This window comes from Ursus americanus, chromosome 19, assembly GCF_024610735.1.
Source record: "Ursus americanus isolate L20-20 chromosome 19, mUrsAme1.1.p, whole genome shotgun sequence".
NCBI classification, from domain to species: Eukaryota; Metazoa; Chordata; class Mammalia; order Carnivora; family Ursidae; genus Ursus; species Ursus americanus.
The window spans coordinates 56706986-56725265 of record NC_142145.1 but is presented as its reverse complement, the minus strand read 5'-3'; positions in this window follow the sequence as shown (position 1 = coordinate 56725265).

Genomic DNA, 18280 nt, shown 5'->3' with positions numbered 1-18280 from the left:
GGTGGATCTCAACTGGGAATAGGTATGATCGAAGAAAAAAAGACCAGGGACAGCAGGGCACATGGAAGAAATGGAGGCAGCTCCAGGCAGTGAGTACAGATGTGGGAGCATTTCTCTCTTTTCTGAAAAAGCTCTGTATGTAGAGAGGTGTTCAACAGTCTCACCACCAGAGCCGAGAAGGAGGCCTCCCCTCCCTAGTGTCGTGCCCCCTGTGGCGGCAGCTTGGGTGCTCTTCCCATGGAAGGGAGGCATCCCCCGCTCCCGGCCTCCTTCTCCTTGATTTCACCCTCTGTTCTCTGTAACTCTGACTCCCGCAACTGCTTTTTCTTTTGCATTGTAACATCTTTATAAATGGACTTAAAATTATTCGTGGAATAAGAGTTTACAAACAAAAATAAACATCCAAAATAACACTCAACACAGCATCTACGTTCCTCTACATCTTACAGAAGAAACCATCTATCTTTTAATGAATTTGTTTTAACATCTTTGGCTTTGGGGCACCCTCTGCAACGTAAGTGGCTTGGGGGTCCCAACCTCTCTGAGCACAATCTCGGCACGAAGCTCTTCTCTCTGGCGCTGTGGTTGTCCTAGCCCAGGTTCCTGAAATGCTGTTGACATTGTCTGGGAGGCGGGTGACACGGCCTGGAATTTTGCCCGAGGGGTAGGAGAGCCGTGCGTGATCACCTTTCCCCCCACACACAGCTGGTGTCACCGTGACCTAGCACCACAGAGGAAGAGCGAGCCTGGGACCCTGGGGACGCAGTAGATGATCAAGTGGTGATGCCACCGCCCAGCAGGACCCTCAGAGAGGTGAGCGGTTGAGGGGACCGCACAGAGCCCAGGGGTCACAGAACTAAGGGGAGTGGAGGACAGCAGTCTGCAGGACACGTGTCCCTTTGGCTCTGTGCTACTCAGATGTCCCTTAATAAAGCCAAAGAGCAATAGTGCAGATTCCATCCCACCTACCTGCTTCCAGGAATCCCAGAGAACATGTATACAGCTCACGAGTCCAAATTTGCTATTGTCGGCCAACTGTCCTGTCACCAGCTGTCCTGTCACCAACTACCTCCTCCCATAACACAATGCCTTCCCTGAGCCATGTGACGCTTCCCACACCCCTGGCCCCAGCATGGACCATGCCTCAGTTTCCCCAACACTGAGGTCAGGCTGTAACTTCTATAAAAATGAATTGAGTAATTGGGGATAAGAGGTGAAATTTACAAAACAGAAAAGACAAATCCTAGAAGTGAGTACCAGATAGAACTGCACACAGTGTCCATGGGCCCAGCCCTCCAGACACCGCAGATTGCCTGGGAGGGACAATGCAGTTATCACTGGATGGGTCCTCAACTAATTACTGCTCCGTGAGTGTCCCAAAGAAAAAGATGAACAACATGGTTTACTGGCCCACCACGCCATTCGCAAGTGCTTTTATCAACATATCATGAGGGCCTCTCTCGAGTCCTGAGCAAGAAGAAAAAGGTATACCCTGTCCCAAACCAGCTTTGCAGTCAGAGTAATAATATGAGGAGTGTAATTCTGTTAGTCTATGCTATCAGATTAAGTTCAAAAACTTCTTTTTATAAGAACTGAGTCATAGATGCATATTTTTTCCTCCCTTAATAAGACTCCAATAATCTGTGGTTATCAACAAATCAAAATAACCACTCACCACCCTATGGGCAGGGTCCCAGGTAGAGTACCATGCGATTCCATGATTCTTGTCCCCACACTTGGCTAACCCATGGGATAGGCACCCTTTTCCCAGGGTACATGTGGGAACCAAAGGTATCTGGGGGTAGGGCAGTAAATGTCACCTGGCATGGTTCAGTTTGGTCACAGGCAAGAACCAAATAGAATACCAGGAAAGGGTTATTTTCTTCTATATGGCTGTGAGGTGTTCTCTGATGAATCCGAGCACACAACCAAGGGGCCCTTTGAAGTCTTTCCCCCCAAACAAAGAGGTAATTGCAAAGAATATGCCAACTTTCATCTAGAAAAACAGAAACATCACTCTCAGCTTAAACACAGACCTTCCCAGTGTCCCCCAGATTCCAGCCGTCAGGGGTCCCATAGCACTGAGCCCCCTGCACACTCCCCTGACCCTCAGACCTCCATCTGTTGGTTGTGGGTCACTGCTGCCATCCCGTTCACCATCCAGGAGAGGGACATGCTCACTGAGGGGCCCACGATCACTGTGCGGTCATCTGGAAAACAGCACCATGCACCTGGAGTGACTTGGTTCTGACCCAATCTAGTGGGGGAAAGTGAACTTGGTTCTCTGGGATCTTGATGGATTTATCATGTGACTTTAAGCCTGTGTCTCCATTAGCCACCTGCTCTGCCTGCTCAGGGCCCTTATAATTAAAGAGAGGTCTGGAATGCACTCGCTATGGAGCTGTGTTGTTTTCACATCGGCTGCTCCATCCAAAAAAAAAAGCCTGCTAACAGAGCTATGCTGTAACACACCCAGCGCTCAGAAGCCCATTCACTCACCTCAGCAAAAGCATGGCAATGACCTCAAAATGTACTTTCAGAGGTTAAGTGCTCATCCATATGGTTTCCATTGCACCGAGTTAAAACGAATTCTAGATCTTGAGCGAAAGGCCACCTTTGTCCTTCTAAATCTCCATTGGTATAACCTATAAGGGAGCCTCTGATGCACACACCCAGTGGTTTGCTATATGCCCCAGAAATACCAAAGTCAACAGAATTCACCAGCCCCAGGACCCTCACCGGTAAGTGGGGACAGTGCAGGGACACTGCAATTGAAGCCCCGTGACAAAGAAAACACACTGAGGACAAATTGGGGAGGAAAAGGGCAACAGTTACATTGATGGAATGATGAGTGATTCTTCTCAAAGCAGCCTTTCTTGTTTTCATATCGTCTCCATAATAAAATCAGAAGTGTCGGGGGGAAGCTCATGGAACTTCAGTTGGACGGCTTGAATGACAACCCTGGCTTCACTTCTGTGGTTCTCTGAATACATCACTGAAATTCTTGGCACTTCTATTTCTTCGTCTGTAAAATGGGGACAGTGGTATACACTGTTGGTTTTGACCCACCAGCCTCCAGAACCCTTCTCAGGTAAGAGCCTCTCAAATTCACTCGGGGGAATCACCTTCCTCAGCTTCCAGTCCCAGTACACCCTGCCCTGAGTCTTGACAAGACCCCGTCAGTAACAGCTCTGCCTACGCAGAAGTGCGGGGCTGATCACAGCTGGGCCCATGAGACTCTGTCCCCAGATCCTTGACTCTTAACCATAGGGTCCCAAGGAAGGACATGATGAGCCGATTCGTCTCAGGCTGGTTTTTTAGCTGTTCCTTGAATTAGAAGAGTCCTCTATATCCTCCCGATAAATACACTTTTTGCTGCAGTTAGCCACAACTAGTTTTGGTAGCTTACCACCAAAAAACTATAATTATCCTGCATTTGATAAATGCCCTGGCCACCTCACGGATTGTTCCGAGAATCAAATAAGCCATGGGTGTGAAAGCATTTTATTCACCATAAAGTTGTGTCCAGATACTGGCATTTTGACTCTGTGGGGTTGAATGCTCCGTGCATACACACTGGGTGGCACAGGTCCTGGACACTGGGAAGTTTCCATCACACTGGCCGAGTGCAATGTGGGATCAACCATGTCAAGGAATCTCCCCTCGGGATGAGAACAGCAGGCACGATGCCCTGCCCCCACCCAATCTGCATGATGTTCTCTGTTCGAACCTGAGCTCCTGGCCAGGCAGGGTTGGCGGGTGCCCACCCCAAGCGGGCAGGCCTGCAGGCATTGTGCACTAGATGTATGCTGCATGGATTAGTTGAGATAAATTCTCCCTGCCCTCAAAGACCGACTAAATAAACAAGGGGAGATCAGAATGTCAGAGTGAGCTTTACAGCCTGAAGCACCAGGAACGGCCAGAATGATGCGGGAGCTATAATTACTTTCATTGAGATGCTTTTTAAAATGCTCAGTAGTTTTGATAATGATAATTGAGCTTGCTGTTTTCTTGGTTTTCCTCTGTGGCTCTTTCCAGCCATGATCTATGTGCCCAGAGTGCTAGGTTTGTTCTCTTAAAAGAAAGAACTCTACAGTGAAAGTTGGAGGTGGGCTCAGAGTCTGTCAACCAGCTAAAGGACTTCAAAATAGCATTTCAAAAGGTAAACGTTTGTCCCCATGGTTTTTGTTGGGCAGCACCAAGAGGAATTTTGCATCTTGAGTGACAGGCTGCCTTGAAGTGGACAGAAATGGTTATATAAATGAGACACGCTTGCTTCTCTGTGTTAAGTGGTCCTTGAAGAGGAGAATGTTGTAGGAGAGGCATCGCATTCCTCAATTTAGTGTCCTCTGCATGATGCCCACTTCCTCCCTCGCAGTCCCTGCTGACCAGGAGGATGCAGGAAGCAAGGGAAAGTCAGCCCTGTGCAGAAACAGCCTTCATCAAAGGTCGAAAAGTGAAAAGTGCCCACAGGGAAGCTAAGACAAAGTTTTCCGGGCATTTTAAAAAGAACACTGAGGCAACAGAAGGGTTTGCACAGGGGTTGCCCCTCTGAGTGCCCCGTCTGAGCGGGCCCCTGACGATGGGAGGAATAAGACACATCAAGATGGCGGCAGGAGCAGCAGGAGAGGAGTTCAGCTCAGAGCCAAGTCCAGTACCAGGGTGTGTCAGCCAAAAACATGAGGCGAGACTTGAAGTGGGGTCACTGGGCTGAAGCCACAGGTAATAAGTGACAAATGCCACACTTTGAGCCCAGATCTGTGTGAACACTTCCACAAGCCAGAGAGAAATCACCAAAAATTCGTCTTTGAGAGCCTGGCATGAATACACAATACTATGAAGTCTACAAAGGATGGGGCACCTCAGAGATGCCCTCTGCCATCAGGAGCCCTAGGATCCAAATGAGGAAGTGTGTGCAGAGCGGAGCCCCCAGCCCACCCCCTCTCCCCTAAGCATGCAGGCAGGAGCTTCAGCAGCCCCATTCCTGAGTACTCCTGGAACCTTCCAAAGGAAACATCTCATGCTCCCAAGCCAGATTTTCAGTTGCGCCTGCCATCCCTCCTCTCCTCTCAGATCCTCATGCTGGTGCTCATGACCCTGAGGACTAGGGTAGGGTGACCCACCTTAGCACTGCTTACTGTGCCCGTATGAGCACACAGCTATCCTCATCCAGGAACTGTCTCCTGATGCTCTGGGTACCAGAGGAGTGCAGGGTCTGACAGAAGTGAGAGCCCTGAGCTCCATGTCTCACAAAATCTTCCCTGAAAATAGCTGCGTGCCCGTGTGTGTGTGAGAGAGAGAGAAAGAGAGAGAGAAAGAGAGACAATTTACATAAAAGGATAACTATATAAGGCAGAATATGACAAATGTCAAAAGAATAATGCCCTTTGATAAGAAATCAATCTGAGCAGAATGCCTTTCAGGGAAAGTAGAATCTAAGCAAGAACTTAAAGACAGAGGAGGGAAAGGTTCATTTATGCTTGAACAACTCCCAATACTCCCTCCATCAGAGCACTTCTCACACAAAATTGTACTTGCCTACTAATTTCTCTGTACCCTCCAGTGAACTTTAAGATCCATGACGGAAGGTCCTGTGTAGTTTTTGTTCTTTTGGAGTGTCCAACCCATAGTAGGTCTGCAAACAATACTGGACAGATAGATGGATGGATAGGTAGATGGATGGGTGGATGGGTGGGTGGATGTCTGAATGGATGGATGGATAAGTGGATGGGAGTTTGGGCATGAGAACTGTATGGACAAAAGGTGTTCTTCGTATGCATCAAGATGGAGGCTTCTTTGCTTTCCTTGACACTTATCCCAGAACACTTAACTTTCTAGCTTTCCTTGGAGACTACAGGTATAACAAACTACAGAAAAATTGTAATTACCAAAATTCCTTTTCAGTGAGAGCACCACGTGACCGAGAAATGTGAATGAAAGGGACAGATAGTGTAAGGAGCAGGAACTGGAGAACCTATACGCAGAGTGACTACTTAAGCAAAAATGATGAAAAATGCCAAATGGGCCATCCTCACCTTGAAAGAAGTTATGGACTGATTAGTCTAGAATTTTTTTGGCAACAATGCAGCATAGGGAAAATGCCCAGGATGTAGAATCTGAACATCTGGGTTCTAGTCTGCCACTTATTTACACCAATGTAACGGGCACCCCACTCAGTCTCTCAGGGCTTTTACTGAGTCACTCCATCTGCAAGAAGGCAATAATAATAATAATACCTAGTTAGTCTTCCTGGTGGTAAAAGGATTACAAGAAATCATGCAGGTGAAAGTTCTTTATCAACTGGCAGGCCCTTTACAAATGCTGATATTCATGGTCAAACCTTCAACCAACCTGTGGATGTAGAAAGATCAAAGAGCATCCTCTTTATCCATTTCCAAATGAAACTGAGACACGGGGCATCCAAGTAAATTACCTCATGGGTTGATGGTAGATAAAGTTCAGCTCCTGGCCCTGACTGTCATACTCTGTCCCCATGCCTGCCAGGGTTCCCCATGGCAGGGGACAGCTAGCTAGGACCTTCAAGAGAAAAACCAGGACATCTCAGCTCTGGGAGACACGGGTAAGCTTATCATGGTGCTTTATAACATGGAAATTTTAGATACAAATACCACTGCCTTTCAGGGCATCCTTAGTACCCCCTGCCTGTGTGGGCAGAAGACAAAAGAGACGGTGTGGCCTCCGACCCCGATGTTGACACCTTCAGCCTTTGGAGGTGTTCTTTGGCTCTCAGGATTCTTTCAGATAGTCTGGGTTTTGTCTTGAAGGGGACCTTAAAGGTCACCTGGTTCAACCCTGTCATCACAAAAATGAGGAACCTATGCTAAAGAAGTGGTCTGATTTATTGAATACTCACAATCTGTTGGTCCTGGGGACTTCAAAGTAGATAGTAGCAGTAAAGAAACAAGAATAAGCATGACATTCTAATTTATGAATTCTTTTGAGGATGCAGATGGGAGGAGACTGCAGGAGTTGATCGAGCTATGGCCCATGGCAGCAGAACAGTGTCTCTTGACTAACGAGGACTTTGGGGTAAGTTATAACATGTGGGTCGCAGTCTGCATTTAGTCCTCGGGCACAGTTCTCCTTTGATTCTGCCCCAAGGCCAGATGGCAGGATAGGGCTGCAAACAGATTAAAATACACGTCTTACTCAAGGACAAAGAAATTGTGCGCATCTCAAAGGCCTCTCGTTAGGCTCTTCTCTCTACTCCTACCCCATCATAAGTTACTGGGAAGACCATCCCAATATGTTTCATACACTCTGTGCCAAAGGGCCAACGCAGCCCTGGGACAACCCTTGGGCATAACGTCTGACCTTGAGCTAGTGAGGTAGGAATACAAAGATAGTGGTCAATGCACTCCCCAGGGAGGCTTCTATAAATCTCGTGGAGCAGCACAAAAACTCTGCTGAGGTAGCAGAGCGGGGTCTGGGGCATTGAGTGGCCTCCATGGGAGCCAGAGTCCATGATCAGACAGGTGCAGCTGGACGTCACCAGCCACATACGAAACCAACTGTCCCATTAAGGAGGACACATGACGTAATGAGCACTGTGTATTATATAAGGCTGATAAATCCCTGAACTCTACCTCTGAAACTAATAATGCACTATATGTTAATTAATTTAAATTAAAGAAGAAGAAGGAAGAGGAGAAGGAGGAGAAGGAGAAGAAAAAGAAACCAACTGTCCAGTGGAGTTTTTCAGTAGATAATGAGGACATAGAACAGTAAAGGTTCTGTGTACAAAAATGGGGGGCTTGAAGTGTGAGCTCCGGAGGCCTGACACTCTCCAATCTTTGCTTTTTCCTTTGTATTATGAGGAATATTGTCATCCATATCCTGCTAATTATCATTTTTTACATCATCAACATTAGATCTACCTTTGACCCACAAGAGAACACAGTGTGTTTCCTTATGCCCACAGAAATACCAAGTTGAAAGATTTGAGAATGTAAAGAGACATGAAATTGAATTGAAATCAATGCACGATCAACAACCCCTATGACGTGTCACACGTTGTGCTAGGTATTGGCTATGCTAAGGTCATAGGATAGCTGTATAGTCTCAGTAACCATCTCAGTAACTCAGTTATCTTGTGTGTAAAGTGTAGTCCATGGAAATTAATACTTACCTTGCATGGTTTAAAAGGACAAGAGACGGTAAATATGAAGAACTTGATTCTCAACAGCCGAAAGCTGCTGAGGGGCAAGTTTGCCCTTGAGAACACCACAAACCAGACCCTCTACTCTCTGGGTCTTTTGCATCCTCCTTCCCACATACACCCTGGGGAAAGGGCACTGTACGCAGGGTGTCTTCGGGCAGCAAGGCTGTGCAGACCTCCTGAAGGACAGTCAGCACAGCACAGAACCCGCATGGAGGAACTGACCAGGTCTGCTCTGCACCAGCCATCATGCTGCTGTGGGGAAGGTGAAAATCCCCCAGGTGCACCTGGCCATCTGAGCAATGTACACTTGGGGGCAGGTTGGGGCTGCCGGAGCTGAGTGCTGAGCAGCACAAAGTGGACCCTCTGTGGTCCACAGACCCGCCATCCTCACTGGGCTTAGTGGATCCATTCTCATTATGTAGCTGAACCTTGTTTGAGTCTCCCCAGCATTAAAATTTCCAGCTAATGAGTCAGGTGCAATTATACAACTTAGAATAGCACACAGGCAAGTTTGAGAGCCTCTTCCTTCATTTGTCTGGACAAGGAAATGTTACTCCCTAATGAACGGTCACTTACGTGTGAACTCAAGTCAATTTAACATAGACCCAGGCCCTCCACAGGCCGAGAAGTCACAAATGCAGCCCTCATGGAAAGCTACATATAGCGCAAAATAGCTACAATACCAGGTGAGTGTCATAAGAAAAATACAAAATAAAACTGGGAAAGACTTCACGTGGGAGAGGACGTTTCATGTTGACCCAGAGGACCAAAGCAATCCCAGCTGTACCAGGATTTGACTTTTCATTTATTAAATTAGTCACCATTTCTGCATAGTAACACATTGGAGCCATGGATATTCTTGCAGACGGGATCAGAGAGAGAAGCTGGGTCTGCACTGGTCAGGTGGACACCCCATTTCTGGAAAAGGATCACCTGAACAAAGAGCTTCTATCGATGCTCCAATCCCGGGCTCATCCTCAGATCTGAAATCCACTTTAATTTCCTCTTTAACCCAGAGTTCAAGGCCATGTGGCCACCACAAAACATTTTTTAATTCTGCTCTTTAAGATTCCATCCTGGAAATACTGGAAGTGAGCGCCGAAGCGGTCTCAGCTCGCTGCCATGCTGGGCCCCAGTCCCGGGAGCCCCTTGTGCTGACAAAATCACCAGTTGTGGTTTCAAACCACATTTGTGCAAACCATCATTTTCCCTTCTCAGATTGCTACGTTCTGTTCTCACACACATGCCAGGCTTATGAAGTTGTGCAAAGCTCAGGAAGTGAATTCCTCTGTAGGAAAGTGATTTATAATGTTAACGGCAATAGGCCCACACACTGTCAGAATAAATCTAGTTCAGTGTTTCCCATGTTCTTCTTCACCATTTATCTCTCCCATGTTTCCTCTCCCTGCCGTGTCCAGTCCACCCCGACACACGCACACGCACGCAGGAGGCCCACCGCCCCTCAGTTTCATTCTCCTGTTGCAGGACTGTGAGAAGAACCGCCTCTGGGGCCCCATCCCCATTTCCGAGGTCCCGCTCACTAGCGGGCCAAACACAGGGCCAGCCTGAACAGCCCCAGCTCAAAATGTCAGCCCCGAAAGTGACTCCACAGTGAGAGTCTTCAGATGGAGGTGGTCCATGCACTGGCAGCTAGGCCAAGCCAGCTGAGGTCGGCAGAACGCTTCTGGGAGTCTCTGACTGTCCAAATGGGACCGCTAGTGATCAAGAAAGGCAGCTAAGAAGCAAGCACGACGTGTTGCTTTCAGACGGCAGAAGCAGGCCCAGATCTCTCGTAGGCATTCCAACAGCTGCCAAGAGCCACAGTGCCGTGCGCAGTAAAGTGCGATCCGGTTGTCCATCCCAGAAGGGCGGCTGTGATTTTGACATTAGGGTAAGTGCTGGGTCAGCGTGAAGAATGGTTATCTGATTCGATCTTCCATTTCCCCCCACTGTGCAGTTCTGCCTCCCTGTTTTAAACAGGATGGGGAAAGGTAAATGGCTATTCTCCTGTCCCTCCTTTTTCTTGTAGCCTTAAGAAAACACCACCTTCAGAGATGTCCTTAAACTACCCGCCCTGGTCCCCGCCACGGCACTAGCGCTGACCCTCCATTTCTCTTGCAAGAAGCAAAAGCAGGAGCATTTGCCTCCAGGGTTTTAAATGGCTTGCATTCTGGCCCCAGATCAAAAACTCGGAGACTGGGTTTTTAAATCTATCCTGGTCGTTAGGTTTCTTGGAGGCTGCTTGGATTTCTCTCCACGGCATCAGCCAAGAAGGAAGTATTGCCACACTGTTCTCCCCAAGTCAGTTCAGATGTTCTCCCTGTCTCTGGCTTTAGATGGTGAAGCCAAAGGACAGAAACGTACTGAATTCTGTTGGTACCGATGTTCTGATGTCCAACAAAGGCTGTGAATAAGTAATCATCTTCTCCCAGCAAGTAAGCCACTCGTCAGGAGTATAGTGGACACGTTGAGGGAGGCAGTAGGGAGTGCTACGCTCCTTGCCAGGCAGGCCAAAGACTCCTCAAGACTGCAGGGCTGTATCAGGAGTCAGATCGGGGCGTAGGCTGGGAGGTGGGGGGAGAGCTGAAATCTACGACAGCTGGTAAGAGCAGCTCTTTAGAACTACGCAGGAGCTTGATTCCCCTCGGTCCACTTTTCAAATTTCACTTAAACTTAAAAAATACAGATTTGTCCATTTGAAAATCATAAAATTTCGTGGTTAAACAGACTTCTTTCTCCTGCTTAGCAATGGGGGGATTATGCAGTACTCCCATGATGGGGTCCTCACCACTACCCAAAACTCAGTCCCCTGGAAGAGTTCTACTGGTAGGGTCCCTCACACGGAGGCAGCGTCCCTTGGTGTCCCAGCCTGGCCGTGTGGGAACAGTCCCCAAACAGTCCGCTGCTCCTTCAACTCTCTTCACCGAGACACGTGCCCGCCACACCTCCCGCATCTCCCATGCGGCATGGTTTGGGGTGCCCACGTGGATCTGGTTCTCCTCCTTTCAACGTGCCCCCATCCACCATGCCCCCTTCAAGGAGAGCCCAGACGTACGCCATGGGTGGTCTGACTAGGCCAGAACCAGACGATCGCACCTCTTCTTCTAAATCTGCACTTTTATTAACACAGTGCGGCTCGTCTTCTTGGCAGGCACAACATACCCGTACTGAATATTAGCTTTATTCTCAACCAACCTTTAGCCTGTTTTATTCCCGTTCCCACTAAATCCCACCAACCGACCTTAGACTTCTGCAAATTGTTTCCTGGACCTAGGAGCTGGGGCTTTTGTTTGCCGGGTATTTTCATTTAAAAGTAGACAGCTAAACCACAAATCACTTATGGCACACCCATCCACAGCCTTTTAATGTTTCCTCAGAACAACAACAAAAAATCCAGCAGGGGAACAAGAACCATCAAGTTGAAATGAAGACCAGACCTCATTTCATTTAGACAATTACTGGCCTATTAATTTTAGTCAATTATTAATTCAAGCCCTTTGGTATCCGGGCAGCTTGAAAGAACGAAGGCATCTATTAAAGCAACTTGCTCGGGTGACAATGGCAGTGGGGCCACCCTCTCGTTCCGGCTCTGTGGAGCAGCAGCGGGGGCCGCGGCGCACACTGCTGCAGCTCACGGGCCTCCGGGTCTCAGGGAGGCTGGTGGAAAGCCCGCAAATCAGCGATCAGCCACACAGACCAACTCATGCACAGAAGCACCCGCCATGAGCGGGCTCCCCCACTGGCTTCTGCCATCAAAAAGGACCAGCACCATCACTGGGTTCTCCCGCTGCAGGAGTTAAGAGCAGGGTTCCCCTTACTTGATTTCTGGCCTCTAAATTGCACTGGTAGGAAGAGAGGAAGAACAACGAAGCAGGAGACAAGGAGGAGAAAAGAAGACGGAGAGACTAGTCACCAATAGCATCTGGAGAGGCTAGACACCAATAGCATCTGGCACCTCTTTAAAAAAAAATGGACAGGAGTACGCAAGCTCTGACATTTTGTAGGAAAGCAAGCTTGTAAGAGGGGTAAAAGGATACCCACTGACCCCACCCGGATTGGGAGAAGGAAAAAGTCTCCCCTTGCCTGACGTACTGGCAGAGGACACCCCAGGACATCCAAGCCCCCAGGCAGGGGCCAGACACCCCACCCCGCCCAAGCACAGAAGGTCAAGCAGGAAGGTCATCCGCGGATGGTCTGGCTGAAGTGAGCTTGAGCAGCGGCCTTCGCTGGAACGCACGCTGGCTCTGGTTCACCGTCAGGGTGAAGCAGAGTTCTCGTCTGCTAACTGGGCTTATAAATTGATCACCAAAGGTCGATCTTCCTGATGAGCCTCTTTCGTCCTCCCGGGTTCATAAATCACTTTTAATTACCAGCCCCCAAGTCCTCCTTTGGACTCCCTTCGTTTACGTGGCTTTTGGTTGAAAGGAAAGCTGAGAGCACTTTGAAGCGCAGTTTGAGTTTTTCCCTGAACGTTTCCATGACTTTGTCATTATTACTCTGATGTGGGGGCCGTGTTGGCCAGAGAAACCAACCCCACTTACACACAGCTGGCAAATGCAAACAGTATCAGCACATCTCCGTTACACGGCAGGCTTTTTATACGGTGATGTTTCATATTTTAGTGCAGTTTCCTTTGGAAATGCTCAAAGCAACGACATCTGTTTCCTTTCATTGGGAATGTTATGTTCTTCCAGCCAAAAAAGGAGAGGATAGAGTTCATTAATGCAGCATAGTAATAATTACAACGTCCACATAAATTTTGTTGGGTTTGGGGCTTTTAAATACTGAAGCTTCCACCACCAGCTTTCTTAGTTAAGAAGTGAAGATGACGATAAAACTGGTAAGCCTCAGGGCAAGACTCCAGAGGTCTCGCGACCACAAAGCCTCGCCACAGGCTTTCAACAGGAAGATGACATTCCGGGCCTGCCCCTGGAGCCCAGCAAAGACCCTGGGAATGCACAGGGAGGCGATCGCTCTGCGTGCGGTTGGTCAAATCACCATGGACAGAGGGGGATTTAGACGGCCCCACATTTTATTCCTTGAAGAAGATAAAAGTCTGCCACAGATAAGCAGGGGCAGGAGATGGGAGTAGAAGGAGTCAGGGCCAAGACATGAAAATCCACATACATTAAGAAGTTTGGACTTCTTCCTAAATGCATGGAATCCACTGGAAGTTTTCATCAGAGGAGTGACTTGATAATGTGCATTTTTAAAAGATCACTCTAGCTGCAGTTTGGAGAACAGATTGAAAAATAGCAGTACTTGAAATAGAGCCACCCAGAAGGCAGACACCGTGACCTGTGAGAGCTGAAGGTGGCCCGGATGTGGGGGCCACCGTGGGTGAGGGGAGACAGGAACAAACTCAAGAAGCATTTGGGACATAGAATTTGCACAGTGTGGTGATTGATTGGATGGTGGGGCGTCAAGAAAGATGTAGAAGTCAAGGGTGACCCCCAGGGCTCTGGCTCAGAACACTGGGCGGAGAGCCGTCTCCCTCACTTGAGAGAGGAAACAGTCAAGGAAGCGTGAGTTATGGATGAAGGATAAAGGGCTCAATTTTGGACATGCTGAGTCTGAGGTATCCATAAACACCCCCGTGGAAATGAGCATGGAGGTGGGTTGTGCAGCCTGGGAGCTCAGCATGAACAGGTACACTGGGTATTTAGATCTGAGCTGTCAGAGGACACTGGCAACACTTCAGACCATGGGAAGAGAGACAATCAATCCACGGAGCATGTCGGACGGGAACAGAAGAGAAACCAGGACATAACCCCAAAAAAGCTCAACAGAAAGGGGAGAGCCGAAGAAGAGAGCTGCCAAGGAGACTGATGGGAGGAAAAACCAGAAGAGGGTCCACATGTCATAAAAGCTGAGGAAATGTGTCAGGAAAGACGGAGACGACCAGCAGTGTCATCGGTTCTATAGCCACAAGACGGTCATCGGTGGTCTTGTTGAGAGCTGTGCCAGTGGCAACACAATCTGGGAATGAATGAGAGGTCGGGAGAGCAGACGAACTCTCAGGAAGTTTGGTCATAAAGGGAAGGAGCCAGCAGTTGCAGAGGGAGACGTAAGAGTGTAGGTCAGGAGGTAGTCTTGTCGAACTTATAAAGAAGACCGGAGCGTGTGTGAATGCTGGTGGGAAGGAGCCCATAGGAGGAGCTGGGAGACACAGGTGGGGACGAATACTCAATTGCAGAGAGAAGTCCCTGTGGAGACGAGAGGGGAGAGGAGCCACCCCACCTTCTCCACAGCAGCAGCCTGGGGAGAACATGTGAGGAAGAAGGAGGTTTTAGATTTGGTAGCAGAAAGTTCTCTCCTGCAGTTTCTGTTTTCTCTGACAGTGAGAAGGGAGGAAGGAGAGTCAGAGATTCAGGAAGAGTGTAGAGATGTTCACATAGCTGAAAGGGGGGGATTCCTACAGCGCCCGGGCCAGGGTGGAAGAAGGTGGGCCTCATGGCTTCTGGTGTGCAGTGCTCTGAGGGCCAGACGTTGTTTACGCTCCCTTAGAGACTTGGTATACTTCGTTCATCCCATCATTTACTCCCTAGTAAATAGTAGTGGCACATACGTATGAAGGTCCTACCGAGAAGCAGGCCCGTTCAGAGCCACCAGGCAAGCAGTAATGACCGCATAAGACAGTGCAGGACCCTGGCACTGCCTCCCACCAAACCGCCCATTTCACTTCAGTCGTCTGCTCTGCTTTCCCCTGAGCATCTTCGGGATTGTCTTTCAGTGAGAAACTCAGAAGCTTTTTTTATTTTTTTGGATTTTTAAAATATTTTAAATATTTTATTATGAAAAATTTCAAACATACAAAAACAACCCCTGAAATAGTAGAATAAACACCCTTATACCCACCACCTGTATTCAATGTATAGCCATATGCTTAATAAAATACTCATTGTGTTAAACCTTTTAAAAATAAAGGCATCGTGAAACTATGCGTTTAAACATTTTAGCATGCATCTCTTACAAATACAGACATTCTTCTGCATAATCACAATACTGCTGTCACACCCAACAAATGATCAGTAATTCCTTGATATTATCTAACATTAAGAATGTATTTGAGTTTCCTTCATTGTCTCCAAAATGACTTTTATAGCTGACTTACTCAAAGTGGAATCAAATTTAAGGACCATGCATTGCATTTGCATGTCATTATTTATGCAGTTCCCATTCCTTGTCTGCTTCCTCACCTCTTTAAATTTTTTTCATGGCATTGATTTGTTGAGACCAGAACAGTTTTAATGTCCTACATTCTGGATTTATCTGATTATTTTCTTTGTGATATTTGTTCCTTTTTTCCTCATAGTTCTCTAACCTGGAAGGTTTAAAGACCTGATTAGATTCTAGCTGAACATTTTGGCCCAAATTCTTAAATATTCCTCACATTGCATCATTGCACAAGGTACACAAATGTCTGGCTGTCCCACTGTTGATGATAACTTTGATCACAGGTTTAAGGTTGTGACTTCCAGATCTCTCTGCTGTGAAGTTGCATTTTCTTCTTCTGTGACTAGCAAATATATTTTTTTACTTTTATTAAGATGATTATTTTTTAAATCTTCTTTGAGCTAGTTTTTCATATCATTTGACCGTTTGTTCAGTGTAGATTTGGTATTTTCCTTTTAATTTTTCACTGTGTGTTTAAAAATGTTATTCAGTTGTAACAAAGTGAGTTGTTACAATAGATAAATTTCAAGTTTCAAAATATAGCTGAAATCCAATATAATTTAACCAAAAAAAGGATACAGATTGCAAATATATAATAGGGGACATTTCTTTGACAAGATTTTGTGATGAGATGTGCTTCCTTTTTTTTTTCCAGAACCTTTTTTTAAATATGCTTATTTGGGCTTTGATTATATATTCCTCCAAATAGATCAGCTTGGTGGATATTCCAGAATTCTAAGAAGCTGAAGGACAATGAGCTGATTGACTTTTTATTTCCTAAGCTTTCAAGATCTTTGTGGAACTCGAGGTCTGTGAATTTAGCAGGTCTGAAATGAGGCTGACCTTATGGTGACCTCCTGGCTCACCTTCCCCGGAGCTGAGTGAACACTTTAGAATAAATGACCTTCAGTTCGCATGGGTCAAGTCACCTTGCAGGGCAGCCCCCTCCGCGCAGTACCCTGGAATGGATTCTGAAGGAAAAGACATGACCTTGAAGTGAAATGAAGCAGCTGATGAAATGAGTCCTGAAATGTAAGTAACCCAGCAAGCTCAGGCAGGCTGGGACTGCAGTGTCAGCTCAGGGAGGACAAACATGGCCGATTTGTCGGGAACCTGGCTCAGAACATCACCACAGAGAGATGTGTAACCACCACCGGTCTCATGCTTGTATCGTTAAGCCAAGCTATAAACCACCCTGAGCCTCCATTTCCTCATTTGTAAAATCAGAATTAAAAAAACAGAATACCTACCACATGGGGTTGTTGTACAGATTAAATGAGTTAATATTTCTATGAAGTGTTTAGAATAGTGCGTGGCACTTTGTAAATGCTAAGTAAGTAGTATTCTTTCTTTTGCATCACAAAAAGAAAGTTGGCCAAAGAGACGGGATTGTGACATCGGAGGAACCACCCTCCCTTCCCCACTCAGAGGGTAACTTAGGGGGAATGGAGGAAGTGACCAACCACCTCGTTCACTTGCGTCAGGAACTCCGCGTCAGGGCCCCTGTGACCAAGGGAGGGCCTGCGTCGCTGCCTTTCCAAAACCAAACACTGTCCTCCACCCCGTGCAGACAGCTCAGGGGGCCTCCAGCACTTCAGTGTGAGTTTTTCTGACAGAAAAGCTGAGGTAATAGGAGTGCCCTCGACACTTGGGAAGAGATTACAGAAATCAAGGGGAAGTTGTAGAAAGGTGACTTTCCAAACCAAAGTGGGGGAAAGCAGTCTAAAGACAACACAGGAAATGTGAAATCAAGGCTACTCCCCAAGTCAAAGGTTGGCAAGCCCCCCGGGAAGCGTCCCGGGTCAGCTCTGCCTCACTCTCCCCAGAGGAAAGGCCAATGCTCGCCCTCACCCCACAACTCCTCTGGCTTCAAAAGGCCTGTAAAGTAATTCAGGGTGTTACAAAATCACACGCGTTTAAAAGCCACGTTTAAGAAATACGGAGAAACCTCACAATGAGTGCACAGACGTGGAAAGGCCCCGGACTGACTGCCAGGGACAATTTCCCCGTTTCGCCCTCCGTGCCTCCAACCTTGACTGCAATTTGTTTCCAGACTGCCTGGGGATGGTGGTGGGTCGGGTTGCGTTTCCTTGACCGGCCTACCAAGGGTCACTGGCTACAATATTTTGATTGATATTTTGAAGCTTCAAAGGGAAAGAGACGCTCTGCGGTGCCGACATCCTCTGATCACAGAGCTCAGAAATCTGTTTTGCGTTGTCGCCGCGTCGGACCCTGACTGTTGCGCTGAGATGCAATAGCAAGAGACCCACAAACGAAGCCATTTTATGTCACGACACATATCTGGGGTGAGCGCAAAAGCAGGCAAATAAGGCTCTCATCAGATTAAATCAGCAGCCAGAACCTGGGGCAGGCAGGAAGACAGCGTTGTTGACAAATCAAGCGCTCCTTGGGCTGTGCCCGCAGGGCTGGGGAGGCTGGGTCCCTGCTCTTACTGCCTCTACTCCGCGCCTGCAGCCTCCAGACTCGCTTCCTGCTGATTAGGAGGACAAGACAGTTCCTAAGAAGGAAGTTCTTCAGAGTTGTGAAGAGCTGTCGTCTTGACTAGTCTCAACAACTTAGATGCAGAAAAATCCACATTTCTGGGAATGTGTTGTGGGGATGCTGTTACTTACCGGGGTGAGGGGGCTCCGAGGCCTCGCACTTCAAAGCAGCCCTGTCCCTAGGGAATGGAGCCCAGGGTCGTCCCCCGGGGTGCTCTGAGGCCCCTCCGTGGCCAAGCCCGGGCATGAGGAGGGGAAAGCAGACTGGCCACGGGAGGAGGACATGCCACCCCTGGCAAAAGGTGGTGAGGGAAGGAGCCGGCAGGTTTCCATGCCCAGAGGAGGGAGGTCGGTTCCTCACACCCTCGGGACGGGCGAAGCTGTCCCTCCAGCAAAAGAGCGCTGGGCTGGAACCACGTCC